At 43.1% G+C, this 12,249-nt stretch overlaps 1 protein-coding gene across 4 annotated transcripts in view; it reads left to right on the forward strand.

The window, feature by feature from the left end:
* The window catches only part of ABAT (4-aminobutyrate aminotransferase), a 48,722-nt gene that overhangs the window by 2,590 nt on the left and 33,883 nt on the right, over positions 1-12,249 (forward strand). The window contains exon 2 of one of the 4 annotated variants that reach the window (XM_065030777.1): positions 4,533-4,651. The exons of 2 other annotated variants lie outside the window; for them this stretch is intronic. The gene's annotated coding sequence lies outside the window, so the exon portion shown is untranslated. Of the gene's footprint in view, positions 1-4,532; positions 4,652-10,738; positions 11,039-12,249 lie in introns of those variants that run through there. One more of the 4 variants, XM_065030775.1, reaches the window with a different exon arrangement.

Here is a 12,249-nt window from a genome sequence, read left to right on the forward strand (position 1 = left end):
AGAGTCTTTGCTCCTACAATTTGAGGCAAGGAATTCAGTAAAAGATGAAAGCCAATTGGTACAAAAGGAGGGCACTAGTGGGGTTACCCTCAGGAAGCTTGGCGCTAAGGAAATTCCCTATTGAATATTCTTATATTCTGATTATTGTATTATAAATTGAATTGAGGACGTTTTTTGCATCTCCTATTGCATTGTTGTTTGTTTTTTTACTGTAATTAGTCTTTCTGTGTATTTGAGTGATGTGAGTGTTGGGCAAATTGTGTCTGCGGTCAGTTTGGCTGTTCTGCTTGCATTTACATATCCAGACTTGGAAGTCAACGATTCAAACACTGGATCATAGCTCACAGTATTAAAGCACAGCATATGCAAAGAAGGTTAATGTCTGAATGTCATAATGTTTCTCATCCTTAGTGTTTAAAGCGCTTCGCAAAGGAGATCAACATCACTGGTGTGGCTGTACAGGTGGGGAAGCTGGGATCGATCCAGGGAAAGCAAGATGTTACTGCAGGTAGCCGCTGGGTAGCCTCTTGGGCTCAGGATCGGTGTTCAGGTCTTCTGTGTCTGCAGTCAGCCAGTGCTCTGCCATTACACGGTGTTATACCTCTTGGACAAAGCGCAAAATACTGTGGACGTGCCCAGGTAATGCAGACCTGAGTCTGTAAGCGCACGCTGTTATTAGACAAGCTGACCACTCCTAAAACGCACGGGGAAATAATGCACCAGAACTGCTTTCTCCAAAGCACAGCCCCTAAGCCTTCTGAGGAATAACAGGCTTGGAGGCACTTGTTACAGTGGGCGTCTTGTGCATTCAGATAGAAGGAAAACTGAAATAAGTGGATAAAATTGGATATTTATGCCCAGGAGTCAGTAAGCAAGCACAGCATGCAAATGAACACTGAGCAATCAGTAGGTGTCCTGCTGGCAGCTGTGCCGTCATTCCAAAAGGAAAATGTCCTGATCTGGATTCTTTCAGAAACAGAGAGGAATTAAGATGCTCACAGGCCATATATATATATATATACATACATACAAACCAGTTCATGCTGCACCTGTCAGCAGCTTAGAGCTTTCCAGGTGATTCCCCTTGCCCTGTCTCGTTTGTGTGGTGTTTTAACAGTGCAGCTTCAGGACAGTTCATGCAAAGCTGCGTATCTATTTGTCAGCAGTCCAGCAATAGCCACCGGTGTGTCTAGGTGCAGCCACACAGATCTCAGCCCTGACGGGTGTGTGACAGGTGACTCCAACGTGTCACTTTGGCTCCTGGTTTGTGCTTTGAGCACGGGGCCCGAATTAAAGCAGCTTAAGTTACCTCGTATTAAAACCTCTGCTACTGCTTAACTTTGTACTTAGAGTGATGATAACGCCACGGTTCACAGAGTTAGGAAGGTGTCACAGCAGATCTAAGACAACTTGGATCTCTTTCTTGGCTTCTCAGCCCCGTTTTATTACTTCTACGTTTGAGGTTCCATTCCAGAAACACTTTTAAAAATTTTTAGCTGTTTCAAGTACAAATGAAGATTTGCTTCTTTTCATATCCAAATGGAAACAGCTTGTGGAAATGTCTCAGAAGAAAGGGCTGTTTAGTGGTGGTACATGTGCATACTGAATGGACAGTAGAACACTTTTTTTTTTTGAAGGAAACAAACAATCCATCCTGTTGTACCTTAAAATCTTACAGTATTGACTGTATTCCAGAAACTTTTACTCAAATGATGACTCTTTGAACTTGGATGAATCTCCTTTGCTTTTGGCTTTGCAAGAGGGAGCAGGGAGAAGAAGGGAACAAGTCTCAGATTTCATGTAAGACATTTCTCTTCTTCATTGTTTTCAAAGACCATTTGATTCCTCCTTGTATGTTGCAAATTGTCGATCTGTGTGCACCATTTTTGTTCAAGTGGGCTTTTCCAGTAGCATCTACTCTTATTTTACAGTTCTTTATAAGCTCTTAAGAGTTTTTTCAGGCATAATGGTAAGCCTGAATCAAATAGTGAGGTATCTGAACCCATTTGAAAGAGTGACTAATAGAAAATAGCTGGATTCCATCAGTAGAGCAGCTAGTACTGATGCGTAGGAAGCTCTGAAAGTGGAGGTAAGTAACGCAAAATGACACATCAGGAGCCCTGCAGATAATTATCGATATGGAAGGATGGATATACTTTAAACCTTACATAACAGATTTATCTTACAGGAGGCTGAAAACACTCTTTCATTGTTCCGGACTGATCTGCTTTCAAATTCCTTTTCTTTATGAACAGAAGAGGTTGCCTCAGGGGTTGGAGCTGCAACCAACTTAAAGTAGATAATTCTACCAGCTGCTGCCCTGTGGCTTGAAAGCCGTACATCTCTGTCCCCTCCGTTCTGAATTTTGTGATCTGCTGTATCAGATCACAGGCCTGTTTCCTGAAATGATGGCGATGGGCCAGGAAAACAGAGAAAGTGGAATTTTCTTAGCCGTATGCTATTTGTGCAAAATTAGCAGTATTCTGGGGCTTTTCCAAAACGTGCAAAGTGTATAAACCAGAGAATATTGTCCTGAACTGTTTCTATGGTTTTCATACTCTCTTCTAATCTGTGGTAATAGGGTTCTGTACTGTGTCCTTGTATTAAATTGTTTTGTCTTTCCTTTTGCAAAATATTTTACTGTTCATTTCCCAGCTCTTAGTTGGCCAGATACTATAAATTCGTCAGAAGAATCAGGTGGGAATCTTGAGTATGTGTTACAGTTTTGGTTGTATGGAAAAAGTAGGTTGTCTCTTCTGCTGTCCAGCAGAGGTACAGCAGAAAGAACATTTTCAGAGAGTATGATTTTCTTTTGAAAATAAATCCATTTTTTTGCAGCATGAATCTCATTTTCTTCCATCTTAGTTTGTGGATTTGGAGTATTTTTTGGTTTGTGCGACACAGCTTCTACAGTTGTACATGTGTTTCAAAAAGATGGACCCAGTTTCAAAGTGTATATTTCATGATGGCAACTTGTTACGATTACACACACACAAAAAAGCATCTAGCAGTCATCATTTGAATCTCTTTGTCCTGCCCTTTGAAGTGGTAAGAGTTTCATTTGTGGGTGGTAGAGATACAGTGATTTCCAATTGGGTCCATCTTTTTGGAACACCCTGTAAATTCTGTTGAGGAAACAAGCACATGTTCTAGCTCAGTCTGGGTGGTCATTTAATTATTTTAGTGCATGGGTAGTGGCTGGTCTCGCTGGCTGCCTCTGTGAAGGTGCGTGGCAGCCACTTATGGAGCTGCACTTGTGAAGCCATCACACCTGCGCTGTCAAGGACGCAGGTCTGCCCTAGTGATGAACTTACTTTGTAAAAAATGATAAAGCTGCCTTGTGCTGGTTGATGTGAGAAAGCACTAAAGCCACTCAATAAAAGTACTACCTTTTGTAAGTGAACACTGCCAGCTTGAAGAAAAGGGCCAGGAATGTGAACTTGGTTATTCAGACTTAAATGATAACCCTTTATGTCGTCTACTGCAATTATTTTAGTAAATCTCTCTCAGTTTTAATGCAGAAAAAAAGCATTTGTGTAGATGAGTGCTTATACTGTGCTGTACCAAACTCTTATTTTGGCCCCTGGCTGTGTAACTCTTTCTGCGGCCAGGCAGAAGGCACCTTGAAGGCAATCAAGGTTCAGACTTGGTGAATTTCCCATTTAGATTGTATTATTTCACTGAAATACAACTTGGCATTGGCGGGGAACGGAGCTCTCTAACAAGTGTTTGTCTTCTTGTGACTCTCGTAAAACTCAGTAATTTAAAAATGAAAATCTAATTCTGATGGTATTTCTGGGGACAGTTTAGAGTAATGCAGCTTGCTGAAGATTTAATGTAAAAAAGTATGTCTTAAGTACATTTCAGGTGACAAGATGTAGGGCCAAACTACTGTTTCAGCTGTGCAGCTCTAATTCTGAGAGTAAAACAACTTCTAAACCTGTCTCCAGTTTTCCTCATCTCAAACACTTAAAAACATCCCTTCTTCTGGATGGAATTTTCCTTGCCATCCCCAAGCAAAGGTCAGTTTTAATTTTACAAGTGAAAATACATTGCTTTGCAACTGTTGTACCCATATATAATTCTATTCTATGTAGGAACTTTTTAGCAATGTCCTCAAAATCAAAATGCCTTGAGTTTGAAACCTGACATAGCTCAAGTACTTTTGGTTTGGGTTTTTTTTTTCATAAATTCCTAGATCTGGAGCAAGAAATTGGCTGGATAAAGCAAAGACAGAGTAGTCACTCTTTGAGAAATTCTTACCTGGCACTTGCTAAAATACACTAATAGTCTCTAATTTAGCCTCAGCCTGTTTGAGATACAACAAACTGAGGAAAGAGTGTTACCAAAGTGTGTGGATTTTCAGCACAAGGTTTTCTTTCTGGTTGGTTGGCTGGTTTTTTTTGGTTAGTTGTTTTTTTGGTGGTTTTTGTTGGGTTTTGTTTGTTTTGTTATTTGGGGGGCTTTGTTGTTGTTTGGTTTTGTCCTTATTGAAGGTGGTTTTTTTTCCCTCCCCTTCTAACCTCTCACAGAAGAAAACAGTGGATGTTGGGAGAAGACATAAATTAGTGATGATGTTTCCTGATGTCCTATTTTTGGTGTTTGGCTCCATTTTAAAGCATCCAGCTTCCATCTGTAAGCCTCATACCAGGTGAAGTACAAGGCAGCAAACTCTGTGTGGAAATCTGTGCCCTAGTGCTGGATGATTTAACGCTAGCTTTCCTGCCCGCAATCTGGTATTAATCAGCCCTTCCTCTTCCTCCTTCCTACCCAGCAAATGAACAACAGCTTTTTTCACAAGAGATGTCACCTCTTGCCTGTCCAACGCTTTTCCTTTCTGAATGAAGTAATGCCAGAATATAGGCTTGCAGAAGCCACTGAGGAAGACAGGAGGAAAAAAATAGCAGTGGGGAAAGGAAAGAATAATTTCCCTCATTTATATTTGTATAACATCAAGCTCAATCGTGATTAAAGACTTGGAACATCACAGCAGCGTGCCAATTTTGTCTTCCTCTTTTAGCAAAGGATGGAGCGTGTGGAGGTTCTTGGCAGCATCCCTTGACGGTAAACACAAGTGAAATCAACTCGTATGTTTTTAATTGGTCTGGAAATAATACAAACATGTGAATAAGTAATGTAAATAACATAAAAATTAAGTATTTTAAATAAGCTTGGTGTAACTCATTAGCAGTCATATTTTCTGTTTATATTATGTTTCCTCCGAATCTGTCTGTCGGACTTGCTTCATGTTAGACACCAAATGATGGGAACCAGCCATCCTGTTCTGCTCTGTCACCTCTCTTTCTGCATCCAGCATGAGTGACACATTTTTTGCTAGGTGCTTGCTTAATACTAATGTTGCCATGTACATCAAAAAAATTAAGACACTGGGAGCCAGGATGGAGGGGTAAGTTCGTATTGAAGCATTTTTAACAGCTCATGGTATGAATCTGATGATATAAAGTATTGCCTCAGTGGGAATTAGAGAATATGGCAGGTTAAAAAGCTGTTTAGAAACCAAAACAAACTGCTGTGGCACGACAGGACATATTTTAGGCACAAGGCACCTCCTGGCAGCAGGGTAGAGCAGAACCGGTGCTGGGGCTGCCTGACCCTCAGCAATTCCAGCGGTTCAGGCGAAGCTTGTTGCTGGGTGTGCTGACAGTGACGGTCCCCGACAGCAGAAACGAGGGGTGTTTTACCTTGATGGACACACCACCATCCACCTCAGTGTTCTCTTGTCCTGGCTCTAGTCTAAAGCAAACCTTGTATTTTTTTCCATGGCCATCACTGCAATGCAGCTTCTTGGAGAGGGAAATAGGATTTTGCAATCTGTGCTGGTGGAGGGAGGAGAGCGGAGGACGAGCTCGGCTCAGGTGAACTCGCTCCTTGTTTGCCGTGTGGTTTTACCAGGTAACAGAGTTATGGGGTGAAAATCTTCAGTTTGTTCCATGGTTTGGGCAGTGGGTTTTGTAAGGGGCTGGTGTAAGGTGATGCTTCTACCTTGGCTGTTCTATAATGCAGCTGAAGAAAAACATTAAAAGAGCCAGCTTGTGTTATTGAAGGTGGGAGTGGAGGCAAACGGAGATAATGACAAGCAGTGCTGGGGCTGAATTCATGGTGTTTTGGGGCCTTTGATGGGGAAGAACTTTTGTAATCCCAGCAACTGTCTGTGCATCGCAGTAACTGTAGCTGACAAATCTTGTGCTTTTTTTCCTCCAATTATGAAATCCAAAATACCACTTCTTTTTGAAGTGCCTTTTAGCAGCAGCAGGAGATCAGTGTCTACTTGCTTAAATTCTCATCAGTAATCTTTATTTTTACTTGGCCAAGAAGGTAATTGGAAAATACCTCTTCTGATGCAACCTGTAAGATTTCTGGTGTTAATTAATTTATAGAAGTTGGACCATTACATGATCATAAATGAGTTCAGAGTTTGTTCTTTTGCTTATCTGTGGATTTCGGTGTAATTGGGACTTACTTTGGTCAAAATGATAGGACTGATGATGAACATGGGTTCATGGGTAGGTGATATTTCAACGATGAGTTAAATGTGGTGGCTGCTCAGGTTGGACTCTTTGTTCCTCACATTGCTCAATTGTTTCTTTTCCCTGGTGTCCCTCTGTTTCTTTGAGCTGAAGTTGTGACTACACTGGATGCTGTGAAGGGTTTGGTGATGTCTCTTCTCCAAACTGGGAATCTCTTTGGTGTGAGTGGGAGATTGAGCCATGCAGTTAAAGGAGAGCTAGCAGAAAGGGAGTTCTACAGAAAAGATGCTGAGAAGGTGCTGCTACCTTCGTCAAGCCCAGGGTTGGTTGTCTGACGCCATACGTCATCATTTCTGCATGCAACGCTTGCATAAAGCGTATTTTCTGTGCAAAAAATTTGCAGAGAAAATCATGTTCCAGAGTGATCTGATAAACTATGGGAAACAGCTCAGTTTCATTGTTCTGAATGGAAAAGGGAGGAGAAAGGGACTGTTTGTTACATCTGGTCAAAATCCATACGCAGCCTTGCATAACTGATCTCTGCTCTGGCTGCTGAGGAAGCTTGGCAGGCTTGAGCTACATTCCTCTCACCTGCTGTGAAACTTCAAGCTCTGGTTATCTCTTTCTGCCATTGTCACTAGTTAACAGCAAAATGGGAAAAGGGGCTGCTTGGGATAAAACTGATACAGTGCTTCTAAGGGCTAACAAAGATTTAGTAACTTCTATAAGGAATTATTCAATTACTAGTAAATCCTACAGTTACATCCATTCAGTGAAACTCTGATTTTATGAAGGAAAATAAATAAATGCCTTTTTCTTTTTTTTCTGAGCTGTGACGGTGCTCTCTTGTGGCCTCTGGACAGGGCAAGATCAAGCACCGCAAAGGAGGATGGATGGCAGTGCTCTGCAGGGAAGTGCTCGCTGTCCCATTGTGTCAGCGCTGCTTGCTTTCCCAAGCCATCCTTAGAAAGATAAATATTTCACTCAACAGGTTTTTGTTAAATAAATAAATAAGCTGTTTAACCGGACTACTAGCTCCTTATTCCATGCTGACTGTGTTCATCCTGGAGTACCTTTGTGGAGCTGCCAAAGAGTTGCCCAGTTCTAGCAGCCTTCCCAAAACCGGCTTACACTTTTTAATTACTTAAATGTGACGTACAGAATCTTCACATTCATTTGATTCGTAGCTTGTATGGACTAGACTGAAAAAAACAAACAGTGCTCAGTCTCTCATGTGGGTGTCAGTGTTATTATGAGAGTAGAGGGTGCGGTATAAATGTACCTCGACAAGGCTTTACCAGTGAGCTTAGACATTAACACACTTAGTAAGGTCTAATTTACCTTCTCAAATTTGTGTTCAGTACTTGTGTGAAATGTTGTAACGCAGCAGCTTCATTATTTTTGTCAAATAGGCAATATATAAGGAGTAAATAAGAACAGTTTATGCAGTAGCCATGTGTTGTTTTTTTTTCCCCAGTGGGTAACTTTCAGATTTTTGTAACCTTCAGTGAGTCTTGCAGTTACCAGTTTTTCTACCTTGTTTTTAATTCAACAGTGTGCTTTGGCTCATTCACAACTTCAGTTCTGTGAATGGGCGCAGTGAAGTCAGAGGGACTGTTTGAGAAATGTGTATCATGCTGAATCAGATTGGCACTGGTTTCTTGTCCATCTGGAGCCCAAAAATAATTTTCAAAACATACAAGGGAATTTAGCTACAGAGTCTATTGATTAACACTGTGTACATATGTGTGTTCACTAAACTGTTTTGAAAACTGCCCAACTGCTGTTCTTTAACCTATTGTGTTAATTAACAGGCAGTAATAGGAGTTTTGAATAGTAGAAATGCTTGGTTGTTAGTGACGTTTTTTGCGGCGAATTCCACTCAATTCCTGAGGCTTTTTATTTCTTTCAAAGGAGAAAAAATACCTCTGTATGCTTAGTAATGTTACGGAAGGCACTACGGTAGGAAGCAGTCTTCTGACTAGGCATAGGTTGCAGAAGCTGCAGAGTGCTGGTTTTCCTGCAAAGCTAAGCAATCCCAGCTTTTCCCTGTATTTTCTGGTTTATGTTTGATGCAAGGGTTGACAAAAAGTATCAGTCTACTGTTGAATTACTTTCTCTCTGGAGGATGAGTTTCCAAGTAGTTGGACACGACCTGGCATAGCATGATGGGCCTGAGTCTCCAGGTGACTGACCGGAGTCTCCAGGTGATGTTGTCATATAAGTTGTTAGTGCCTGTGTTGGCACTTCACAATAAGAAGTACTTTTCATCCAAGATAATTTAGAGTTTAGCCTCATGTCATGTAAGGTAGCACTCAGCAGGGGCACAAGAATTCCTTTTCCATACTTTGTTTCCCCGACTGCACCCTTAGAATCTGTGATCCTGATTATTCACTGAATAATTGTAGTAATAAATTGCTGATACAAATCATTGCCTTTGAATCCAGTGTTTAATATGGGGTGAGTGTAAATACCTACAACTTTTCTGACTCCTTGCCCATCTACTTTGTGATGTATCCCTGCCCTAACAATCTGTCTGAAGAGGCTTATTGCACTTTCTGTGGTAGATTAGCTAGGTCACAAGTTCAGTTTAGGGCCAGACGTTTTTTTACTCTCTGGCAACCAGTACAGGCCCATTTAAATATGTCATTTAGAGTCTGTGTATGTAATTAATAACAGATTTTAAATTATGACGGTGAAGGATCAGCTTCAGTCTTTAATTTGGATCAAATCGGCAGCTTGTTACTTAGGAGTAATACAGGATCTCTCTTACAAACAACTGCAGTTTGGGCTCCTTCCTTGGCAGCTGTGAGTACTCACATGGGAGCCCAGGATACAGCCTTGGGCGAAGAAGGGAACCGAAACAAGGTTAGCACGTCTGGTTCCCTTCCTTTCCTGGCATTAACAACGTTTTCATTAGCAATTTGTCTGGATGGTGATCAGTTGTCCGCTGTGTGTAGAAGAGCTCTGGAGAACAATGTGGTGACTTTACGCCCCAATATAAAAGGGCTGTGTGGATGCAACTTTCTGTCCCTCATCATTCCTGTATTAGCACAGTAATCATCACAACATCCACCCCAAGCCAATAAATACTACTGAGAGAAGGTGGAAGAAGGAAACACGGTGCTGTAACAGCAGCACAAACTGGAGTCACTAAATTGCCAGGGACCTTAGCTGCTTTCTATAAGCATTGCATCTTCTGTCTTTGTCATTTCCTTCTGTGTCTGTCCTTCCCTCTGTCCTAGGCCTTTCCTTATGCCGCGCTGTGCTTGTGCCAAGCCTCTGGTTCTCCAAGGACCAGTCTGCTCCCGCCACTCCCTCCTTGCAGCACGTAGGTTGAAGCCCCCCAGCCGGCCTCAAACCCTGCTCTCAGGACAATATCCTGCCCAAATGTCACACCCCACAGCTGGAGCCTGTGGAAGACAGGGTTAACTCAGGTCCCACAGCTGGGATCCAGCCCTGGGCTCCCTGCCGCAGGGCAGCCCTGCCTGTTGTGGGGCACAGAGCACCCCCTCCTCTGCTCGAGTCATTTGAATGCCCTGATTACCAAAGTGGGTAAGTCACCATCTCGCTTGTAATTACAGATTTTTCTCTGTGATTTTTTTTCACTCGCCGGTTGCCACAGCAACTGTGCAGTGGCTCGGCCGAAATGCTGTCACAGGGTTTTAAATCTGAAGCGACTCAGCCTTTTCCTGTGCTCTGGTGCATCTTCACTCTTGTGCCCCAGCACCATGGCTACCTGGTGATGGCATCCCTGCCTTGACGGTGGTGTCCCTGCCTCAGCAATGGCACCCCATGTTTGCTTTCCCTGCATCTGCAGGTCTGAAGGATGCTGTGGCCGAGCCATTGCTGTTATTCCCTGTGTACATCCAAGTCTCTCCCGTTCCCGTCTCAAACCGTGTGCAGCGGGAGGTGGCGTTGGCCTCTGTTGTGCTGCCTGTGCACAACTCAAAGTAACTGAACCGAACCAAGGTTGTTTTGTTACAGCCGTGTCCCCGGGTGTTACCCTCGGGATATAGAATCATAGAATCATATGTGCAAACCAGAGTAAAATGAAGGGTTTTAAGGACAAAACCTGTTTTTCAGCTTCCATGATTCTTGAAAACTAAGAGGTTGTTTCAAACATTAACAGAGCCTGGCTCAGCATCTCAGGAGTTTTTCAGAAACGTGCTGAGAAGGCATTAGGTGAACTGGGACTCCCCGGGGTCCAGCTGACGGGCTGCACCACGTGCCAGAGGTGCTGGAGCAGCAACACGCAGAGCGATGATCTGGGTTTGAGGCGAGTTGGGTGTTACCCTGCGCTGGGTGCAGCTTGCAGGACCTGGTTCCGTTAACTGCGGCATCCTCCAGCTGAGCTGGTTCTGTTAACCGGGGCATCCTCCGGCTGAGCTGCAGGGGGACAGCGGAGGTTCCTGGAGGCGCTCCGGTCCCCGTCTGCAGGAGCTGGCAGCGATGGCATTTCTCAGCGAGGCAGCCGGCAGCAGTCTGCTCTGAAGCGGAGGAGACAGCAGCACTTCCAACCAGCACCAGGCAGCAAACAGCCGAGCCCTGTAAGTGCCTTTGTCGTGTGCGACCGGGATCAGCGCAGACCTGGCCCCGCGCGCTGCGCTCCCCGTTCTGCTCGGACCTGCGCACGTCTCCATGCGTGTGCAGGCGTGTGTGGTGCTAAAATGTCCCTGTCATGCAGGTGCACGGTTAGCTGTTCCCCGGGTTGTTTGCTGGATCCTTTGTAAAAGAAATCTGCATGCATCTGCTTTTCTGTGTTTTCAGCTGAAATGGGGGTCACCTTGAGAAACCAGAGTGCTTGCTCCCGTTTAAGATGTTTCCCTTGGTTTGGTGCAGTCTGCCTCCAAGTGAGCTATTTTGTGACTTCAGGAAGCAGAAGAATAAATTGTGCCTTTACAGTACATTTTATTTGATCCTATTTGTCTGTTTTCGTGACCTCTGAAGAGGCAGTAGTAGGATGCTGAGGAACAAAATCTCACAAGGAATAGAACTAAATTTCCTTGGAGGAAGCTCTACTGGAGGGTACTTTGCAATACTGTAATTTTTCCAAAGCTACAGAATGATTGTGGAACAACTAATGTGAAAAGCACAGCAGTGTCATCATTTCAGCTGTTTAACCCATTGAGAGCCGGGCTGGTTTGGTTTGGGAAATGTGTGGAAATTAACAGTCATGGGTTGGATATGTTGTTGCCATTTGCATTTAAAATAATGGATTTGAAATATACAGGCTTGAAGAGGGATTCTTGTGGATAGCTCACTAGTAAAGTTCACTGAAATATCAAAGAGCAATTTTTTTGACTGGGAGCTGTTAAGGAATGACAAACTAAAAAAATATATATTTTTTTTCAACTAACATTAGTTTAGTTGTGCTTGGTTTTTACTAACATTTATGTACAGTTATGCCGTTTATGTAGGTATTTTTAGTTGTGCATCTGGAGCTTGCCCTATTTTTAACAGATGCTTTTTAGACCCCGTTTTTTCTTTTGCCGAGACAATGTATTTCTTTCACGGGGAAGCTGTAGGTACATCTCATCCCAGCTTAGCTGTTCCAATAGTTCTTGAATCAAAAATGAGCTGCTCAAAAGTTCCATGTGTCACCTGAATCCTGGGGTGCCATCATCGCAACATTCCCACCTGTTCTTATCCATTGGATTATGAACCAGGAGACTTTTCTTGGTCCAGTATTTGTTGGAGAGAGGGAAAACTGAGACGAGGGCAGGAAGAATACAAAAAGAGAGGTATTCATATCCAGCCA

Source organism: Columba livia, chromosome 15 (assembly GCF_036013475.1).
Source record: "Columba livia isolate bColLiv1 breed racing homer chromosome 15, bColLiv1.pat.W.v2, whole genome shotgun sequence".
NCBI lineage: Eukaryota > Metazoa > Chordata > Aves > Columbiformes > Columbidae > Columba > Columba livia.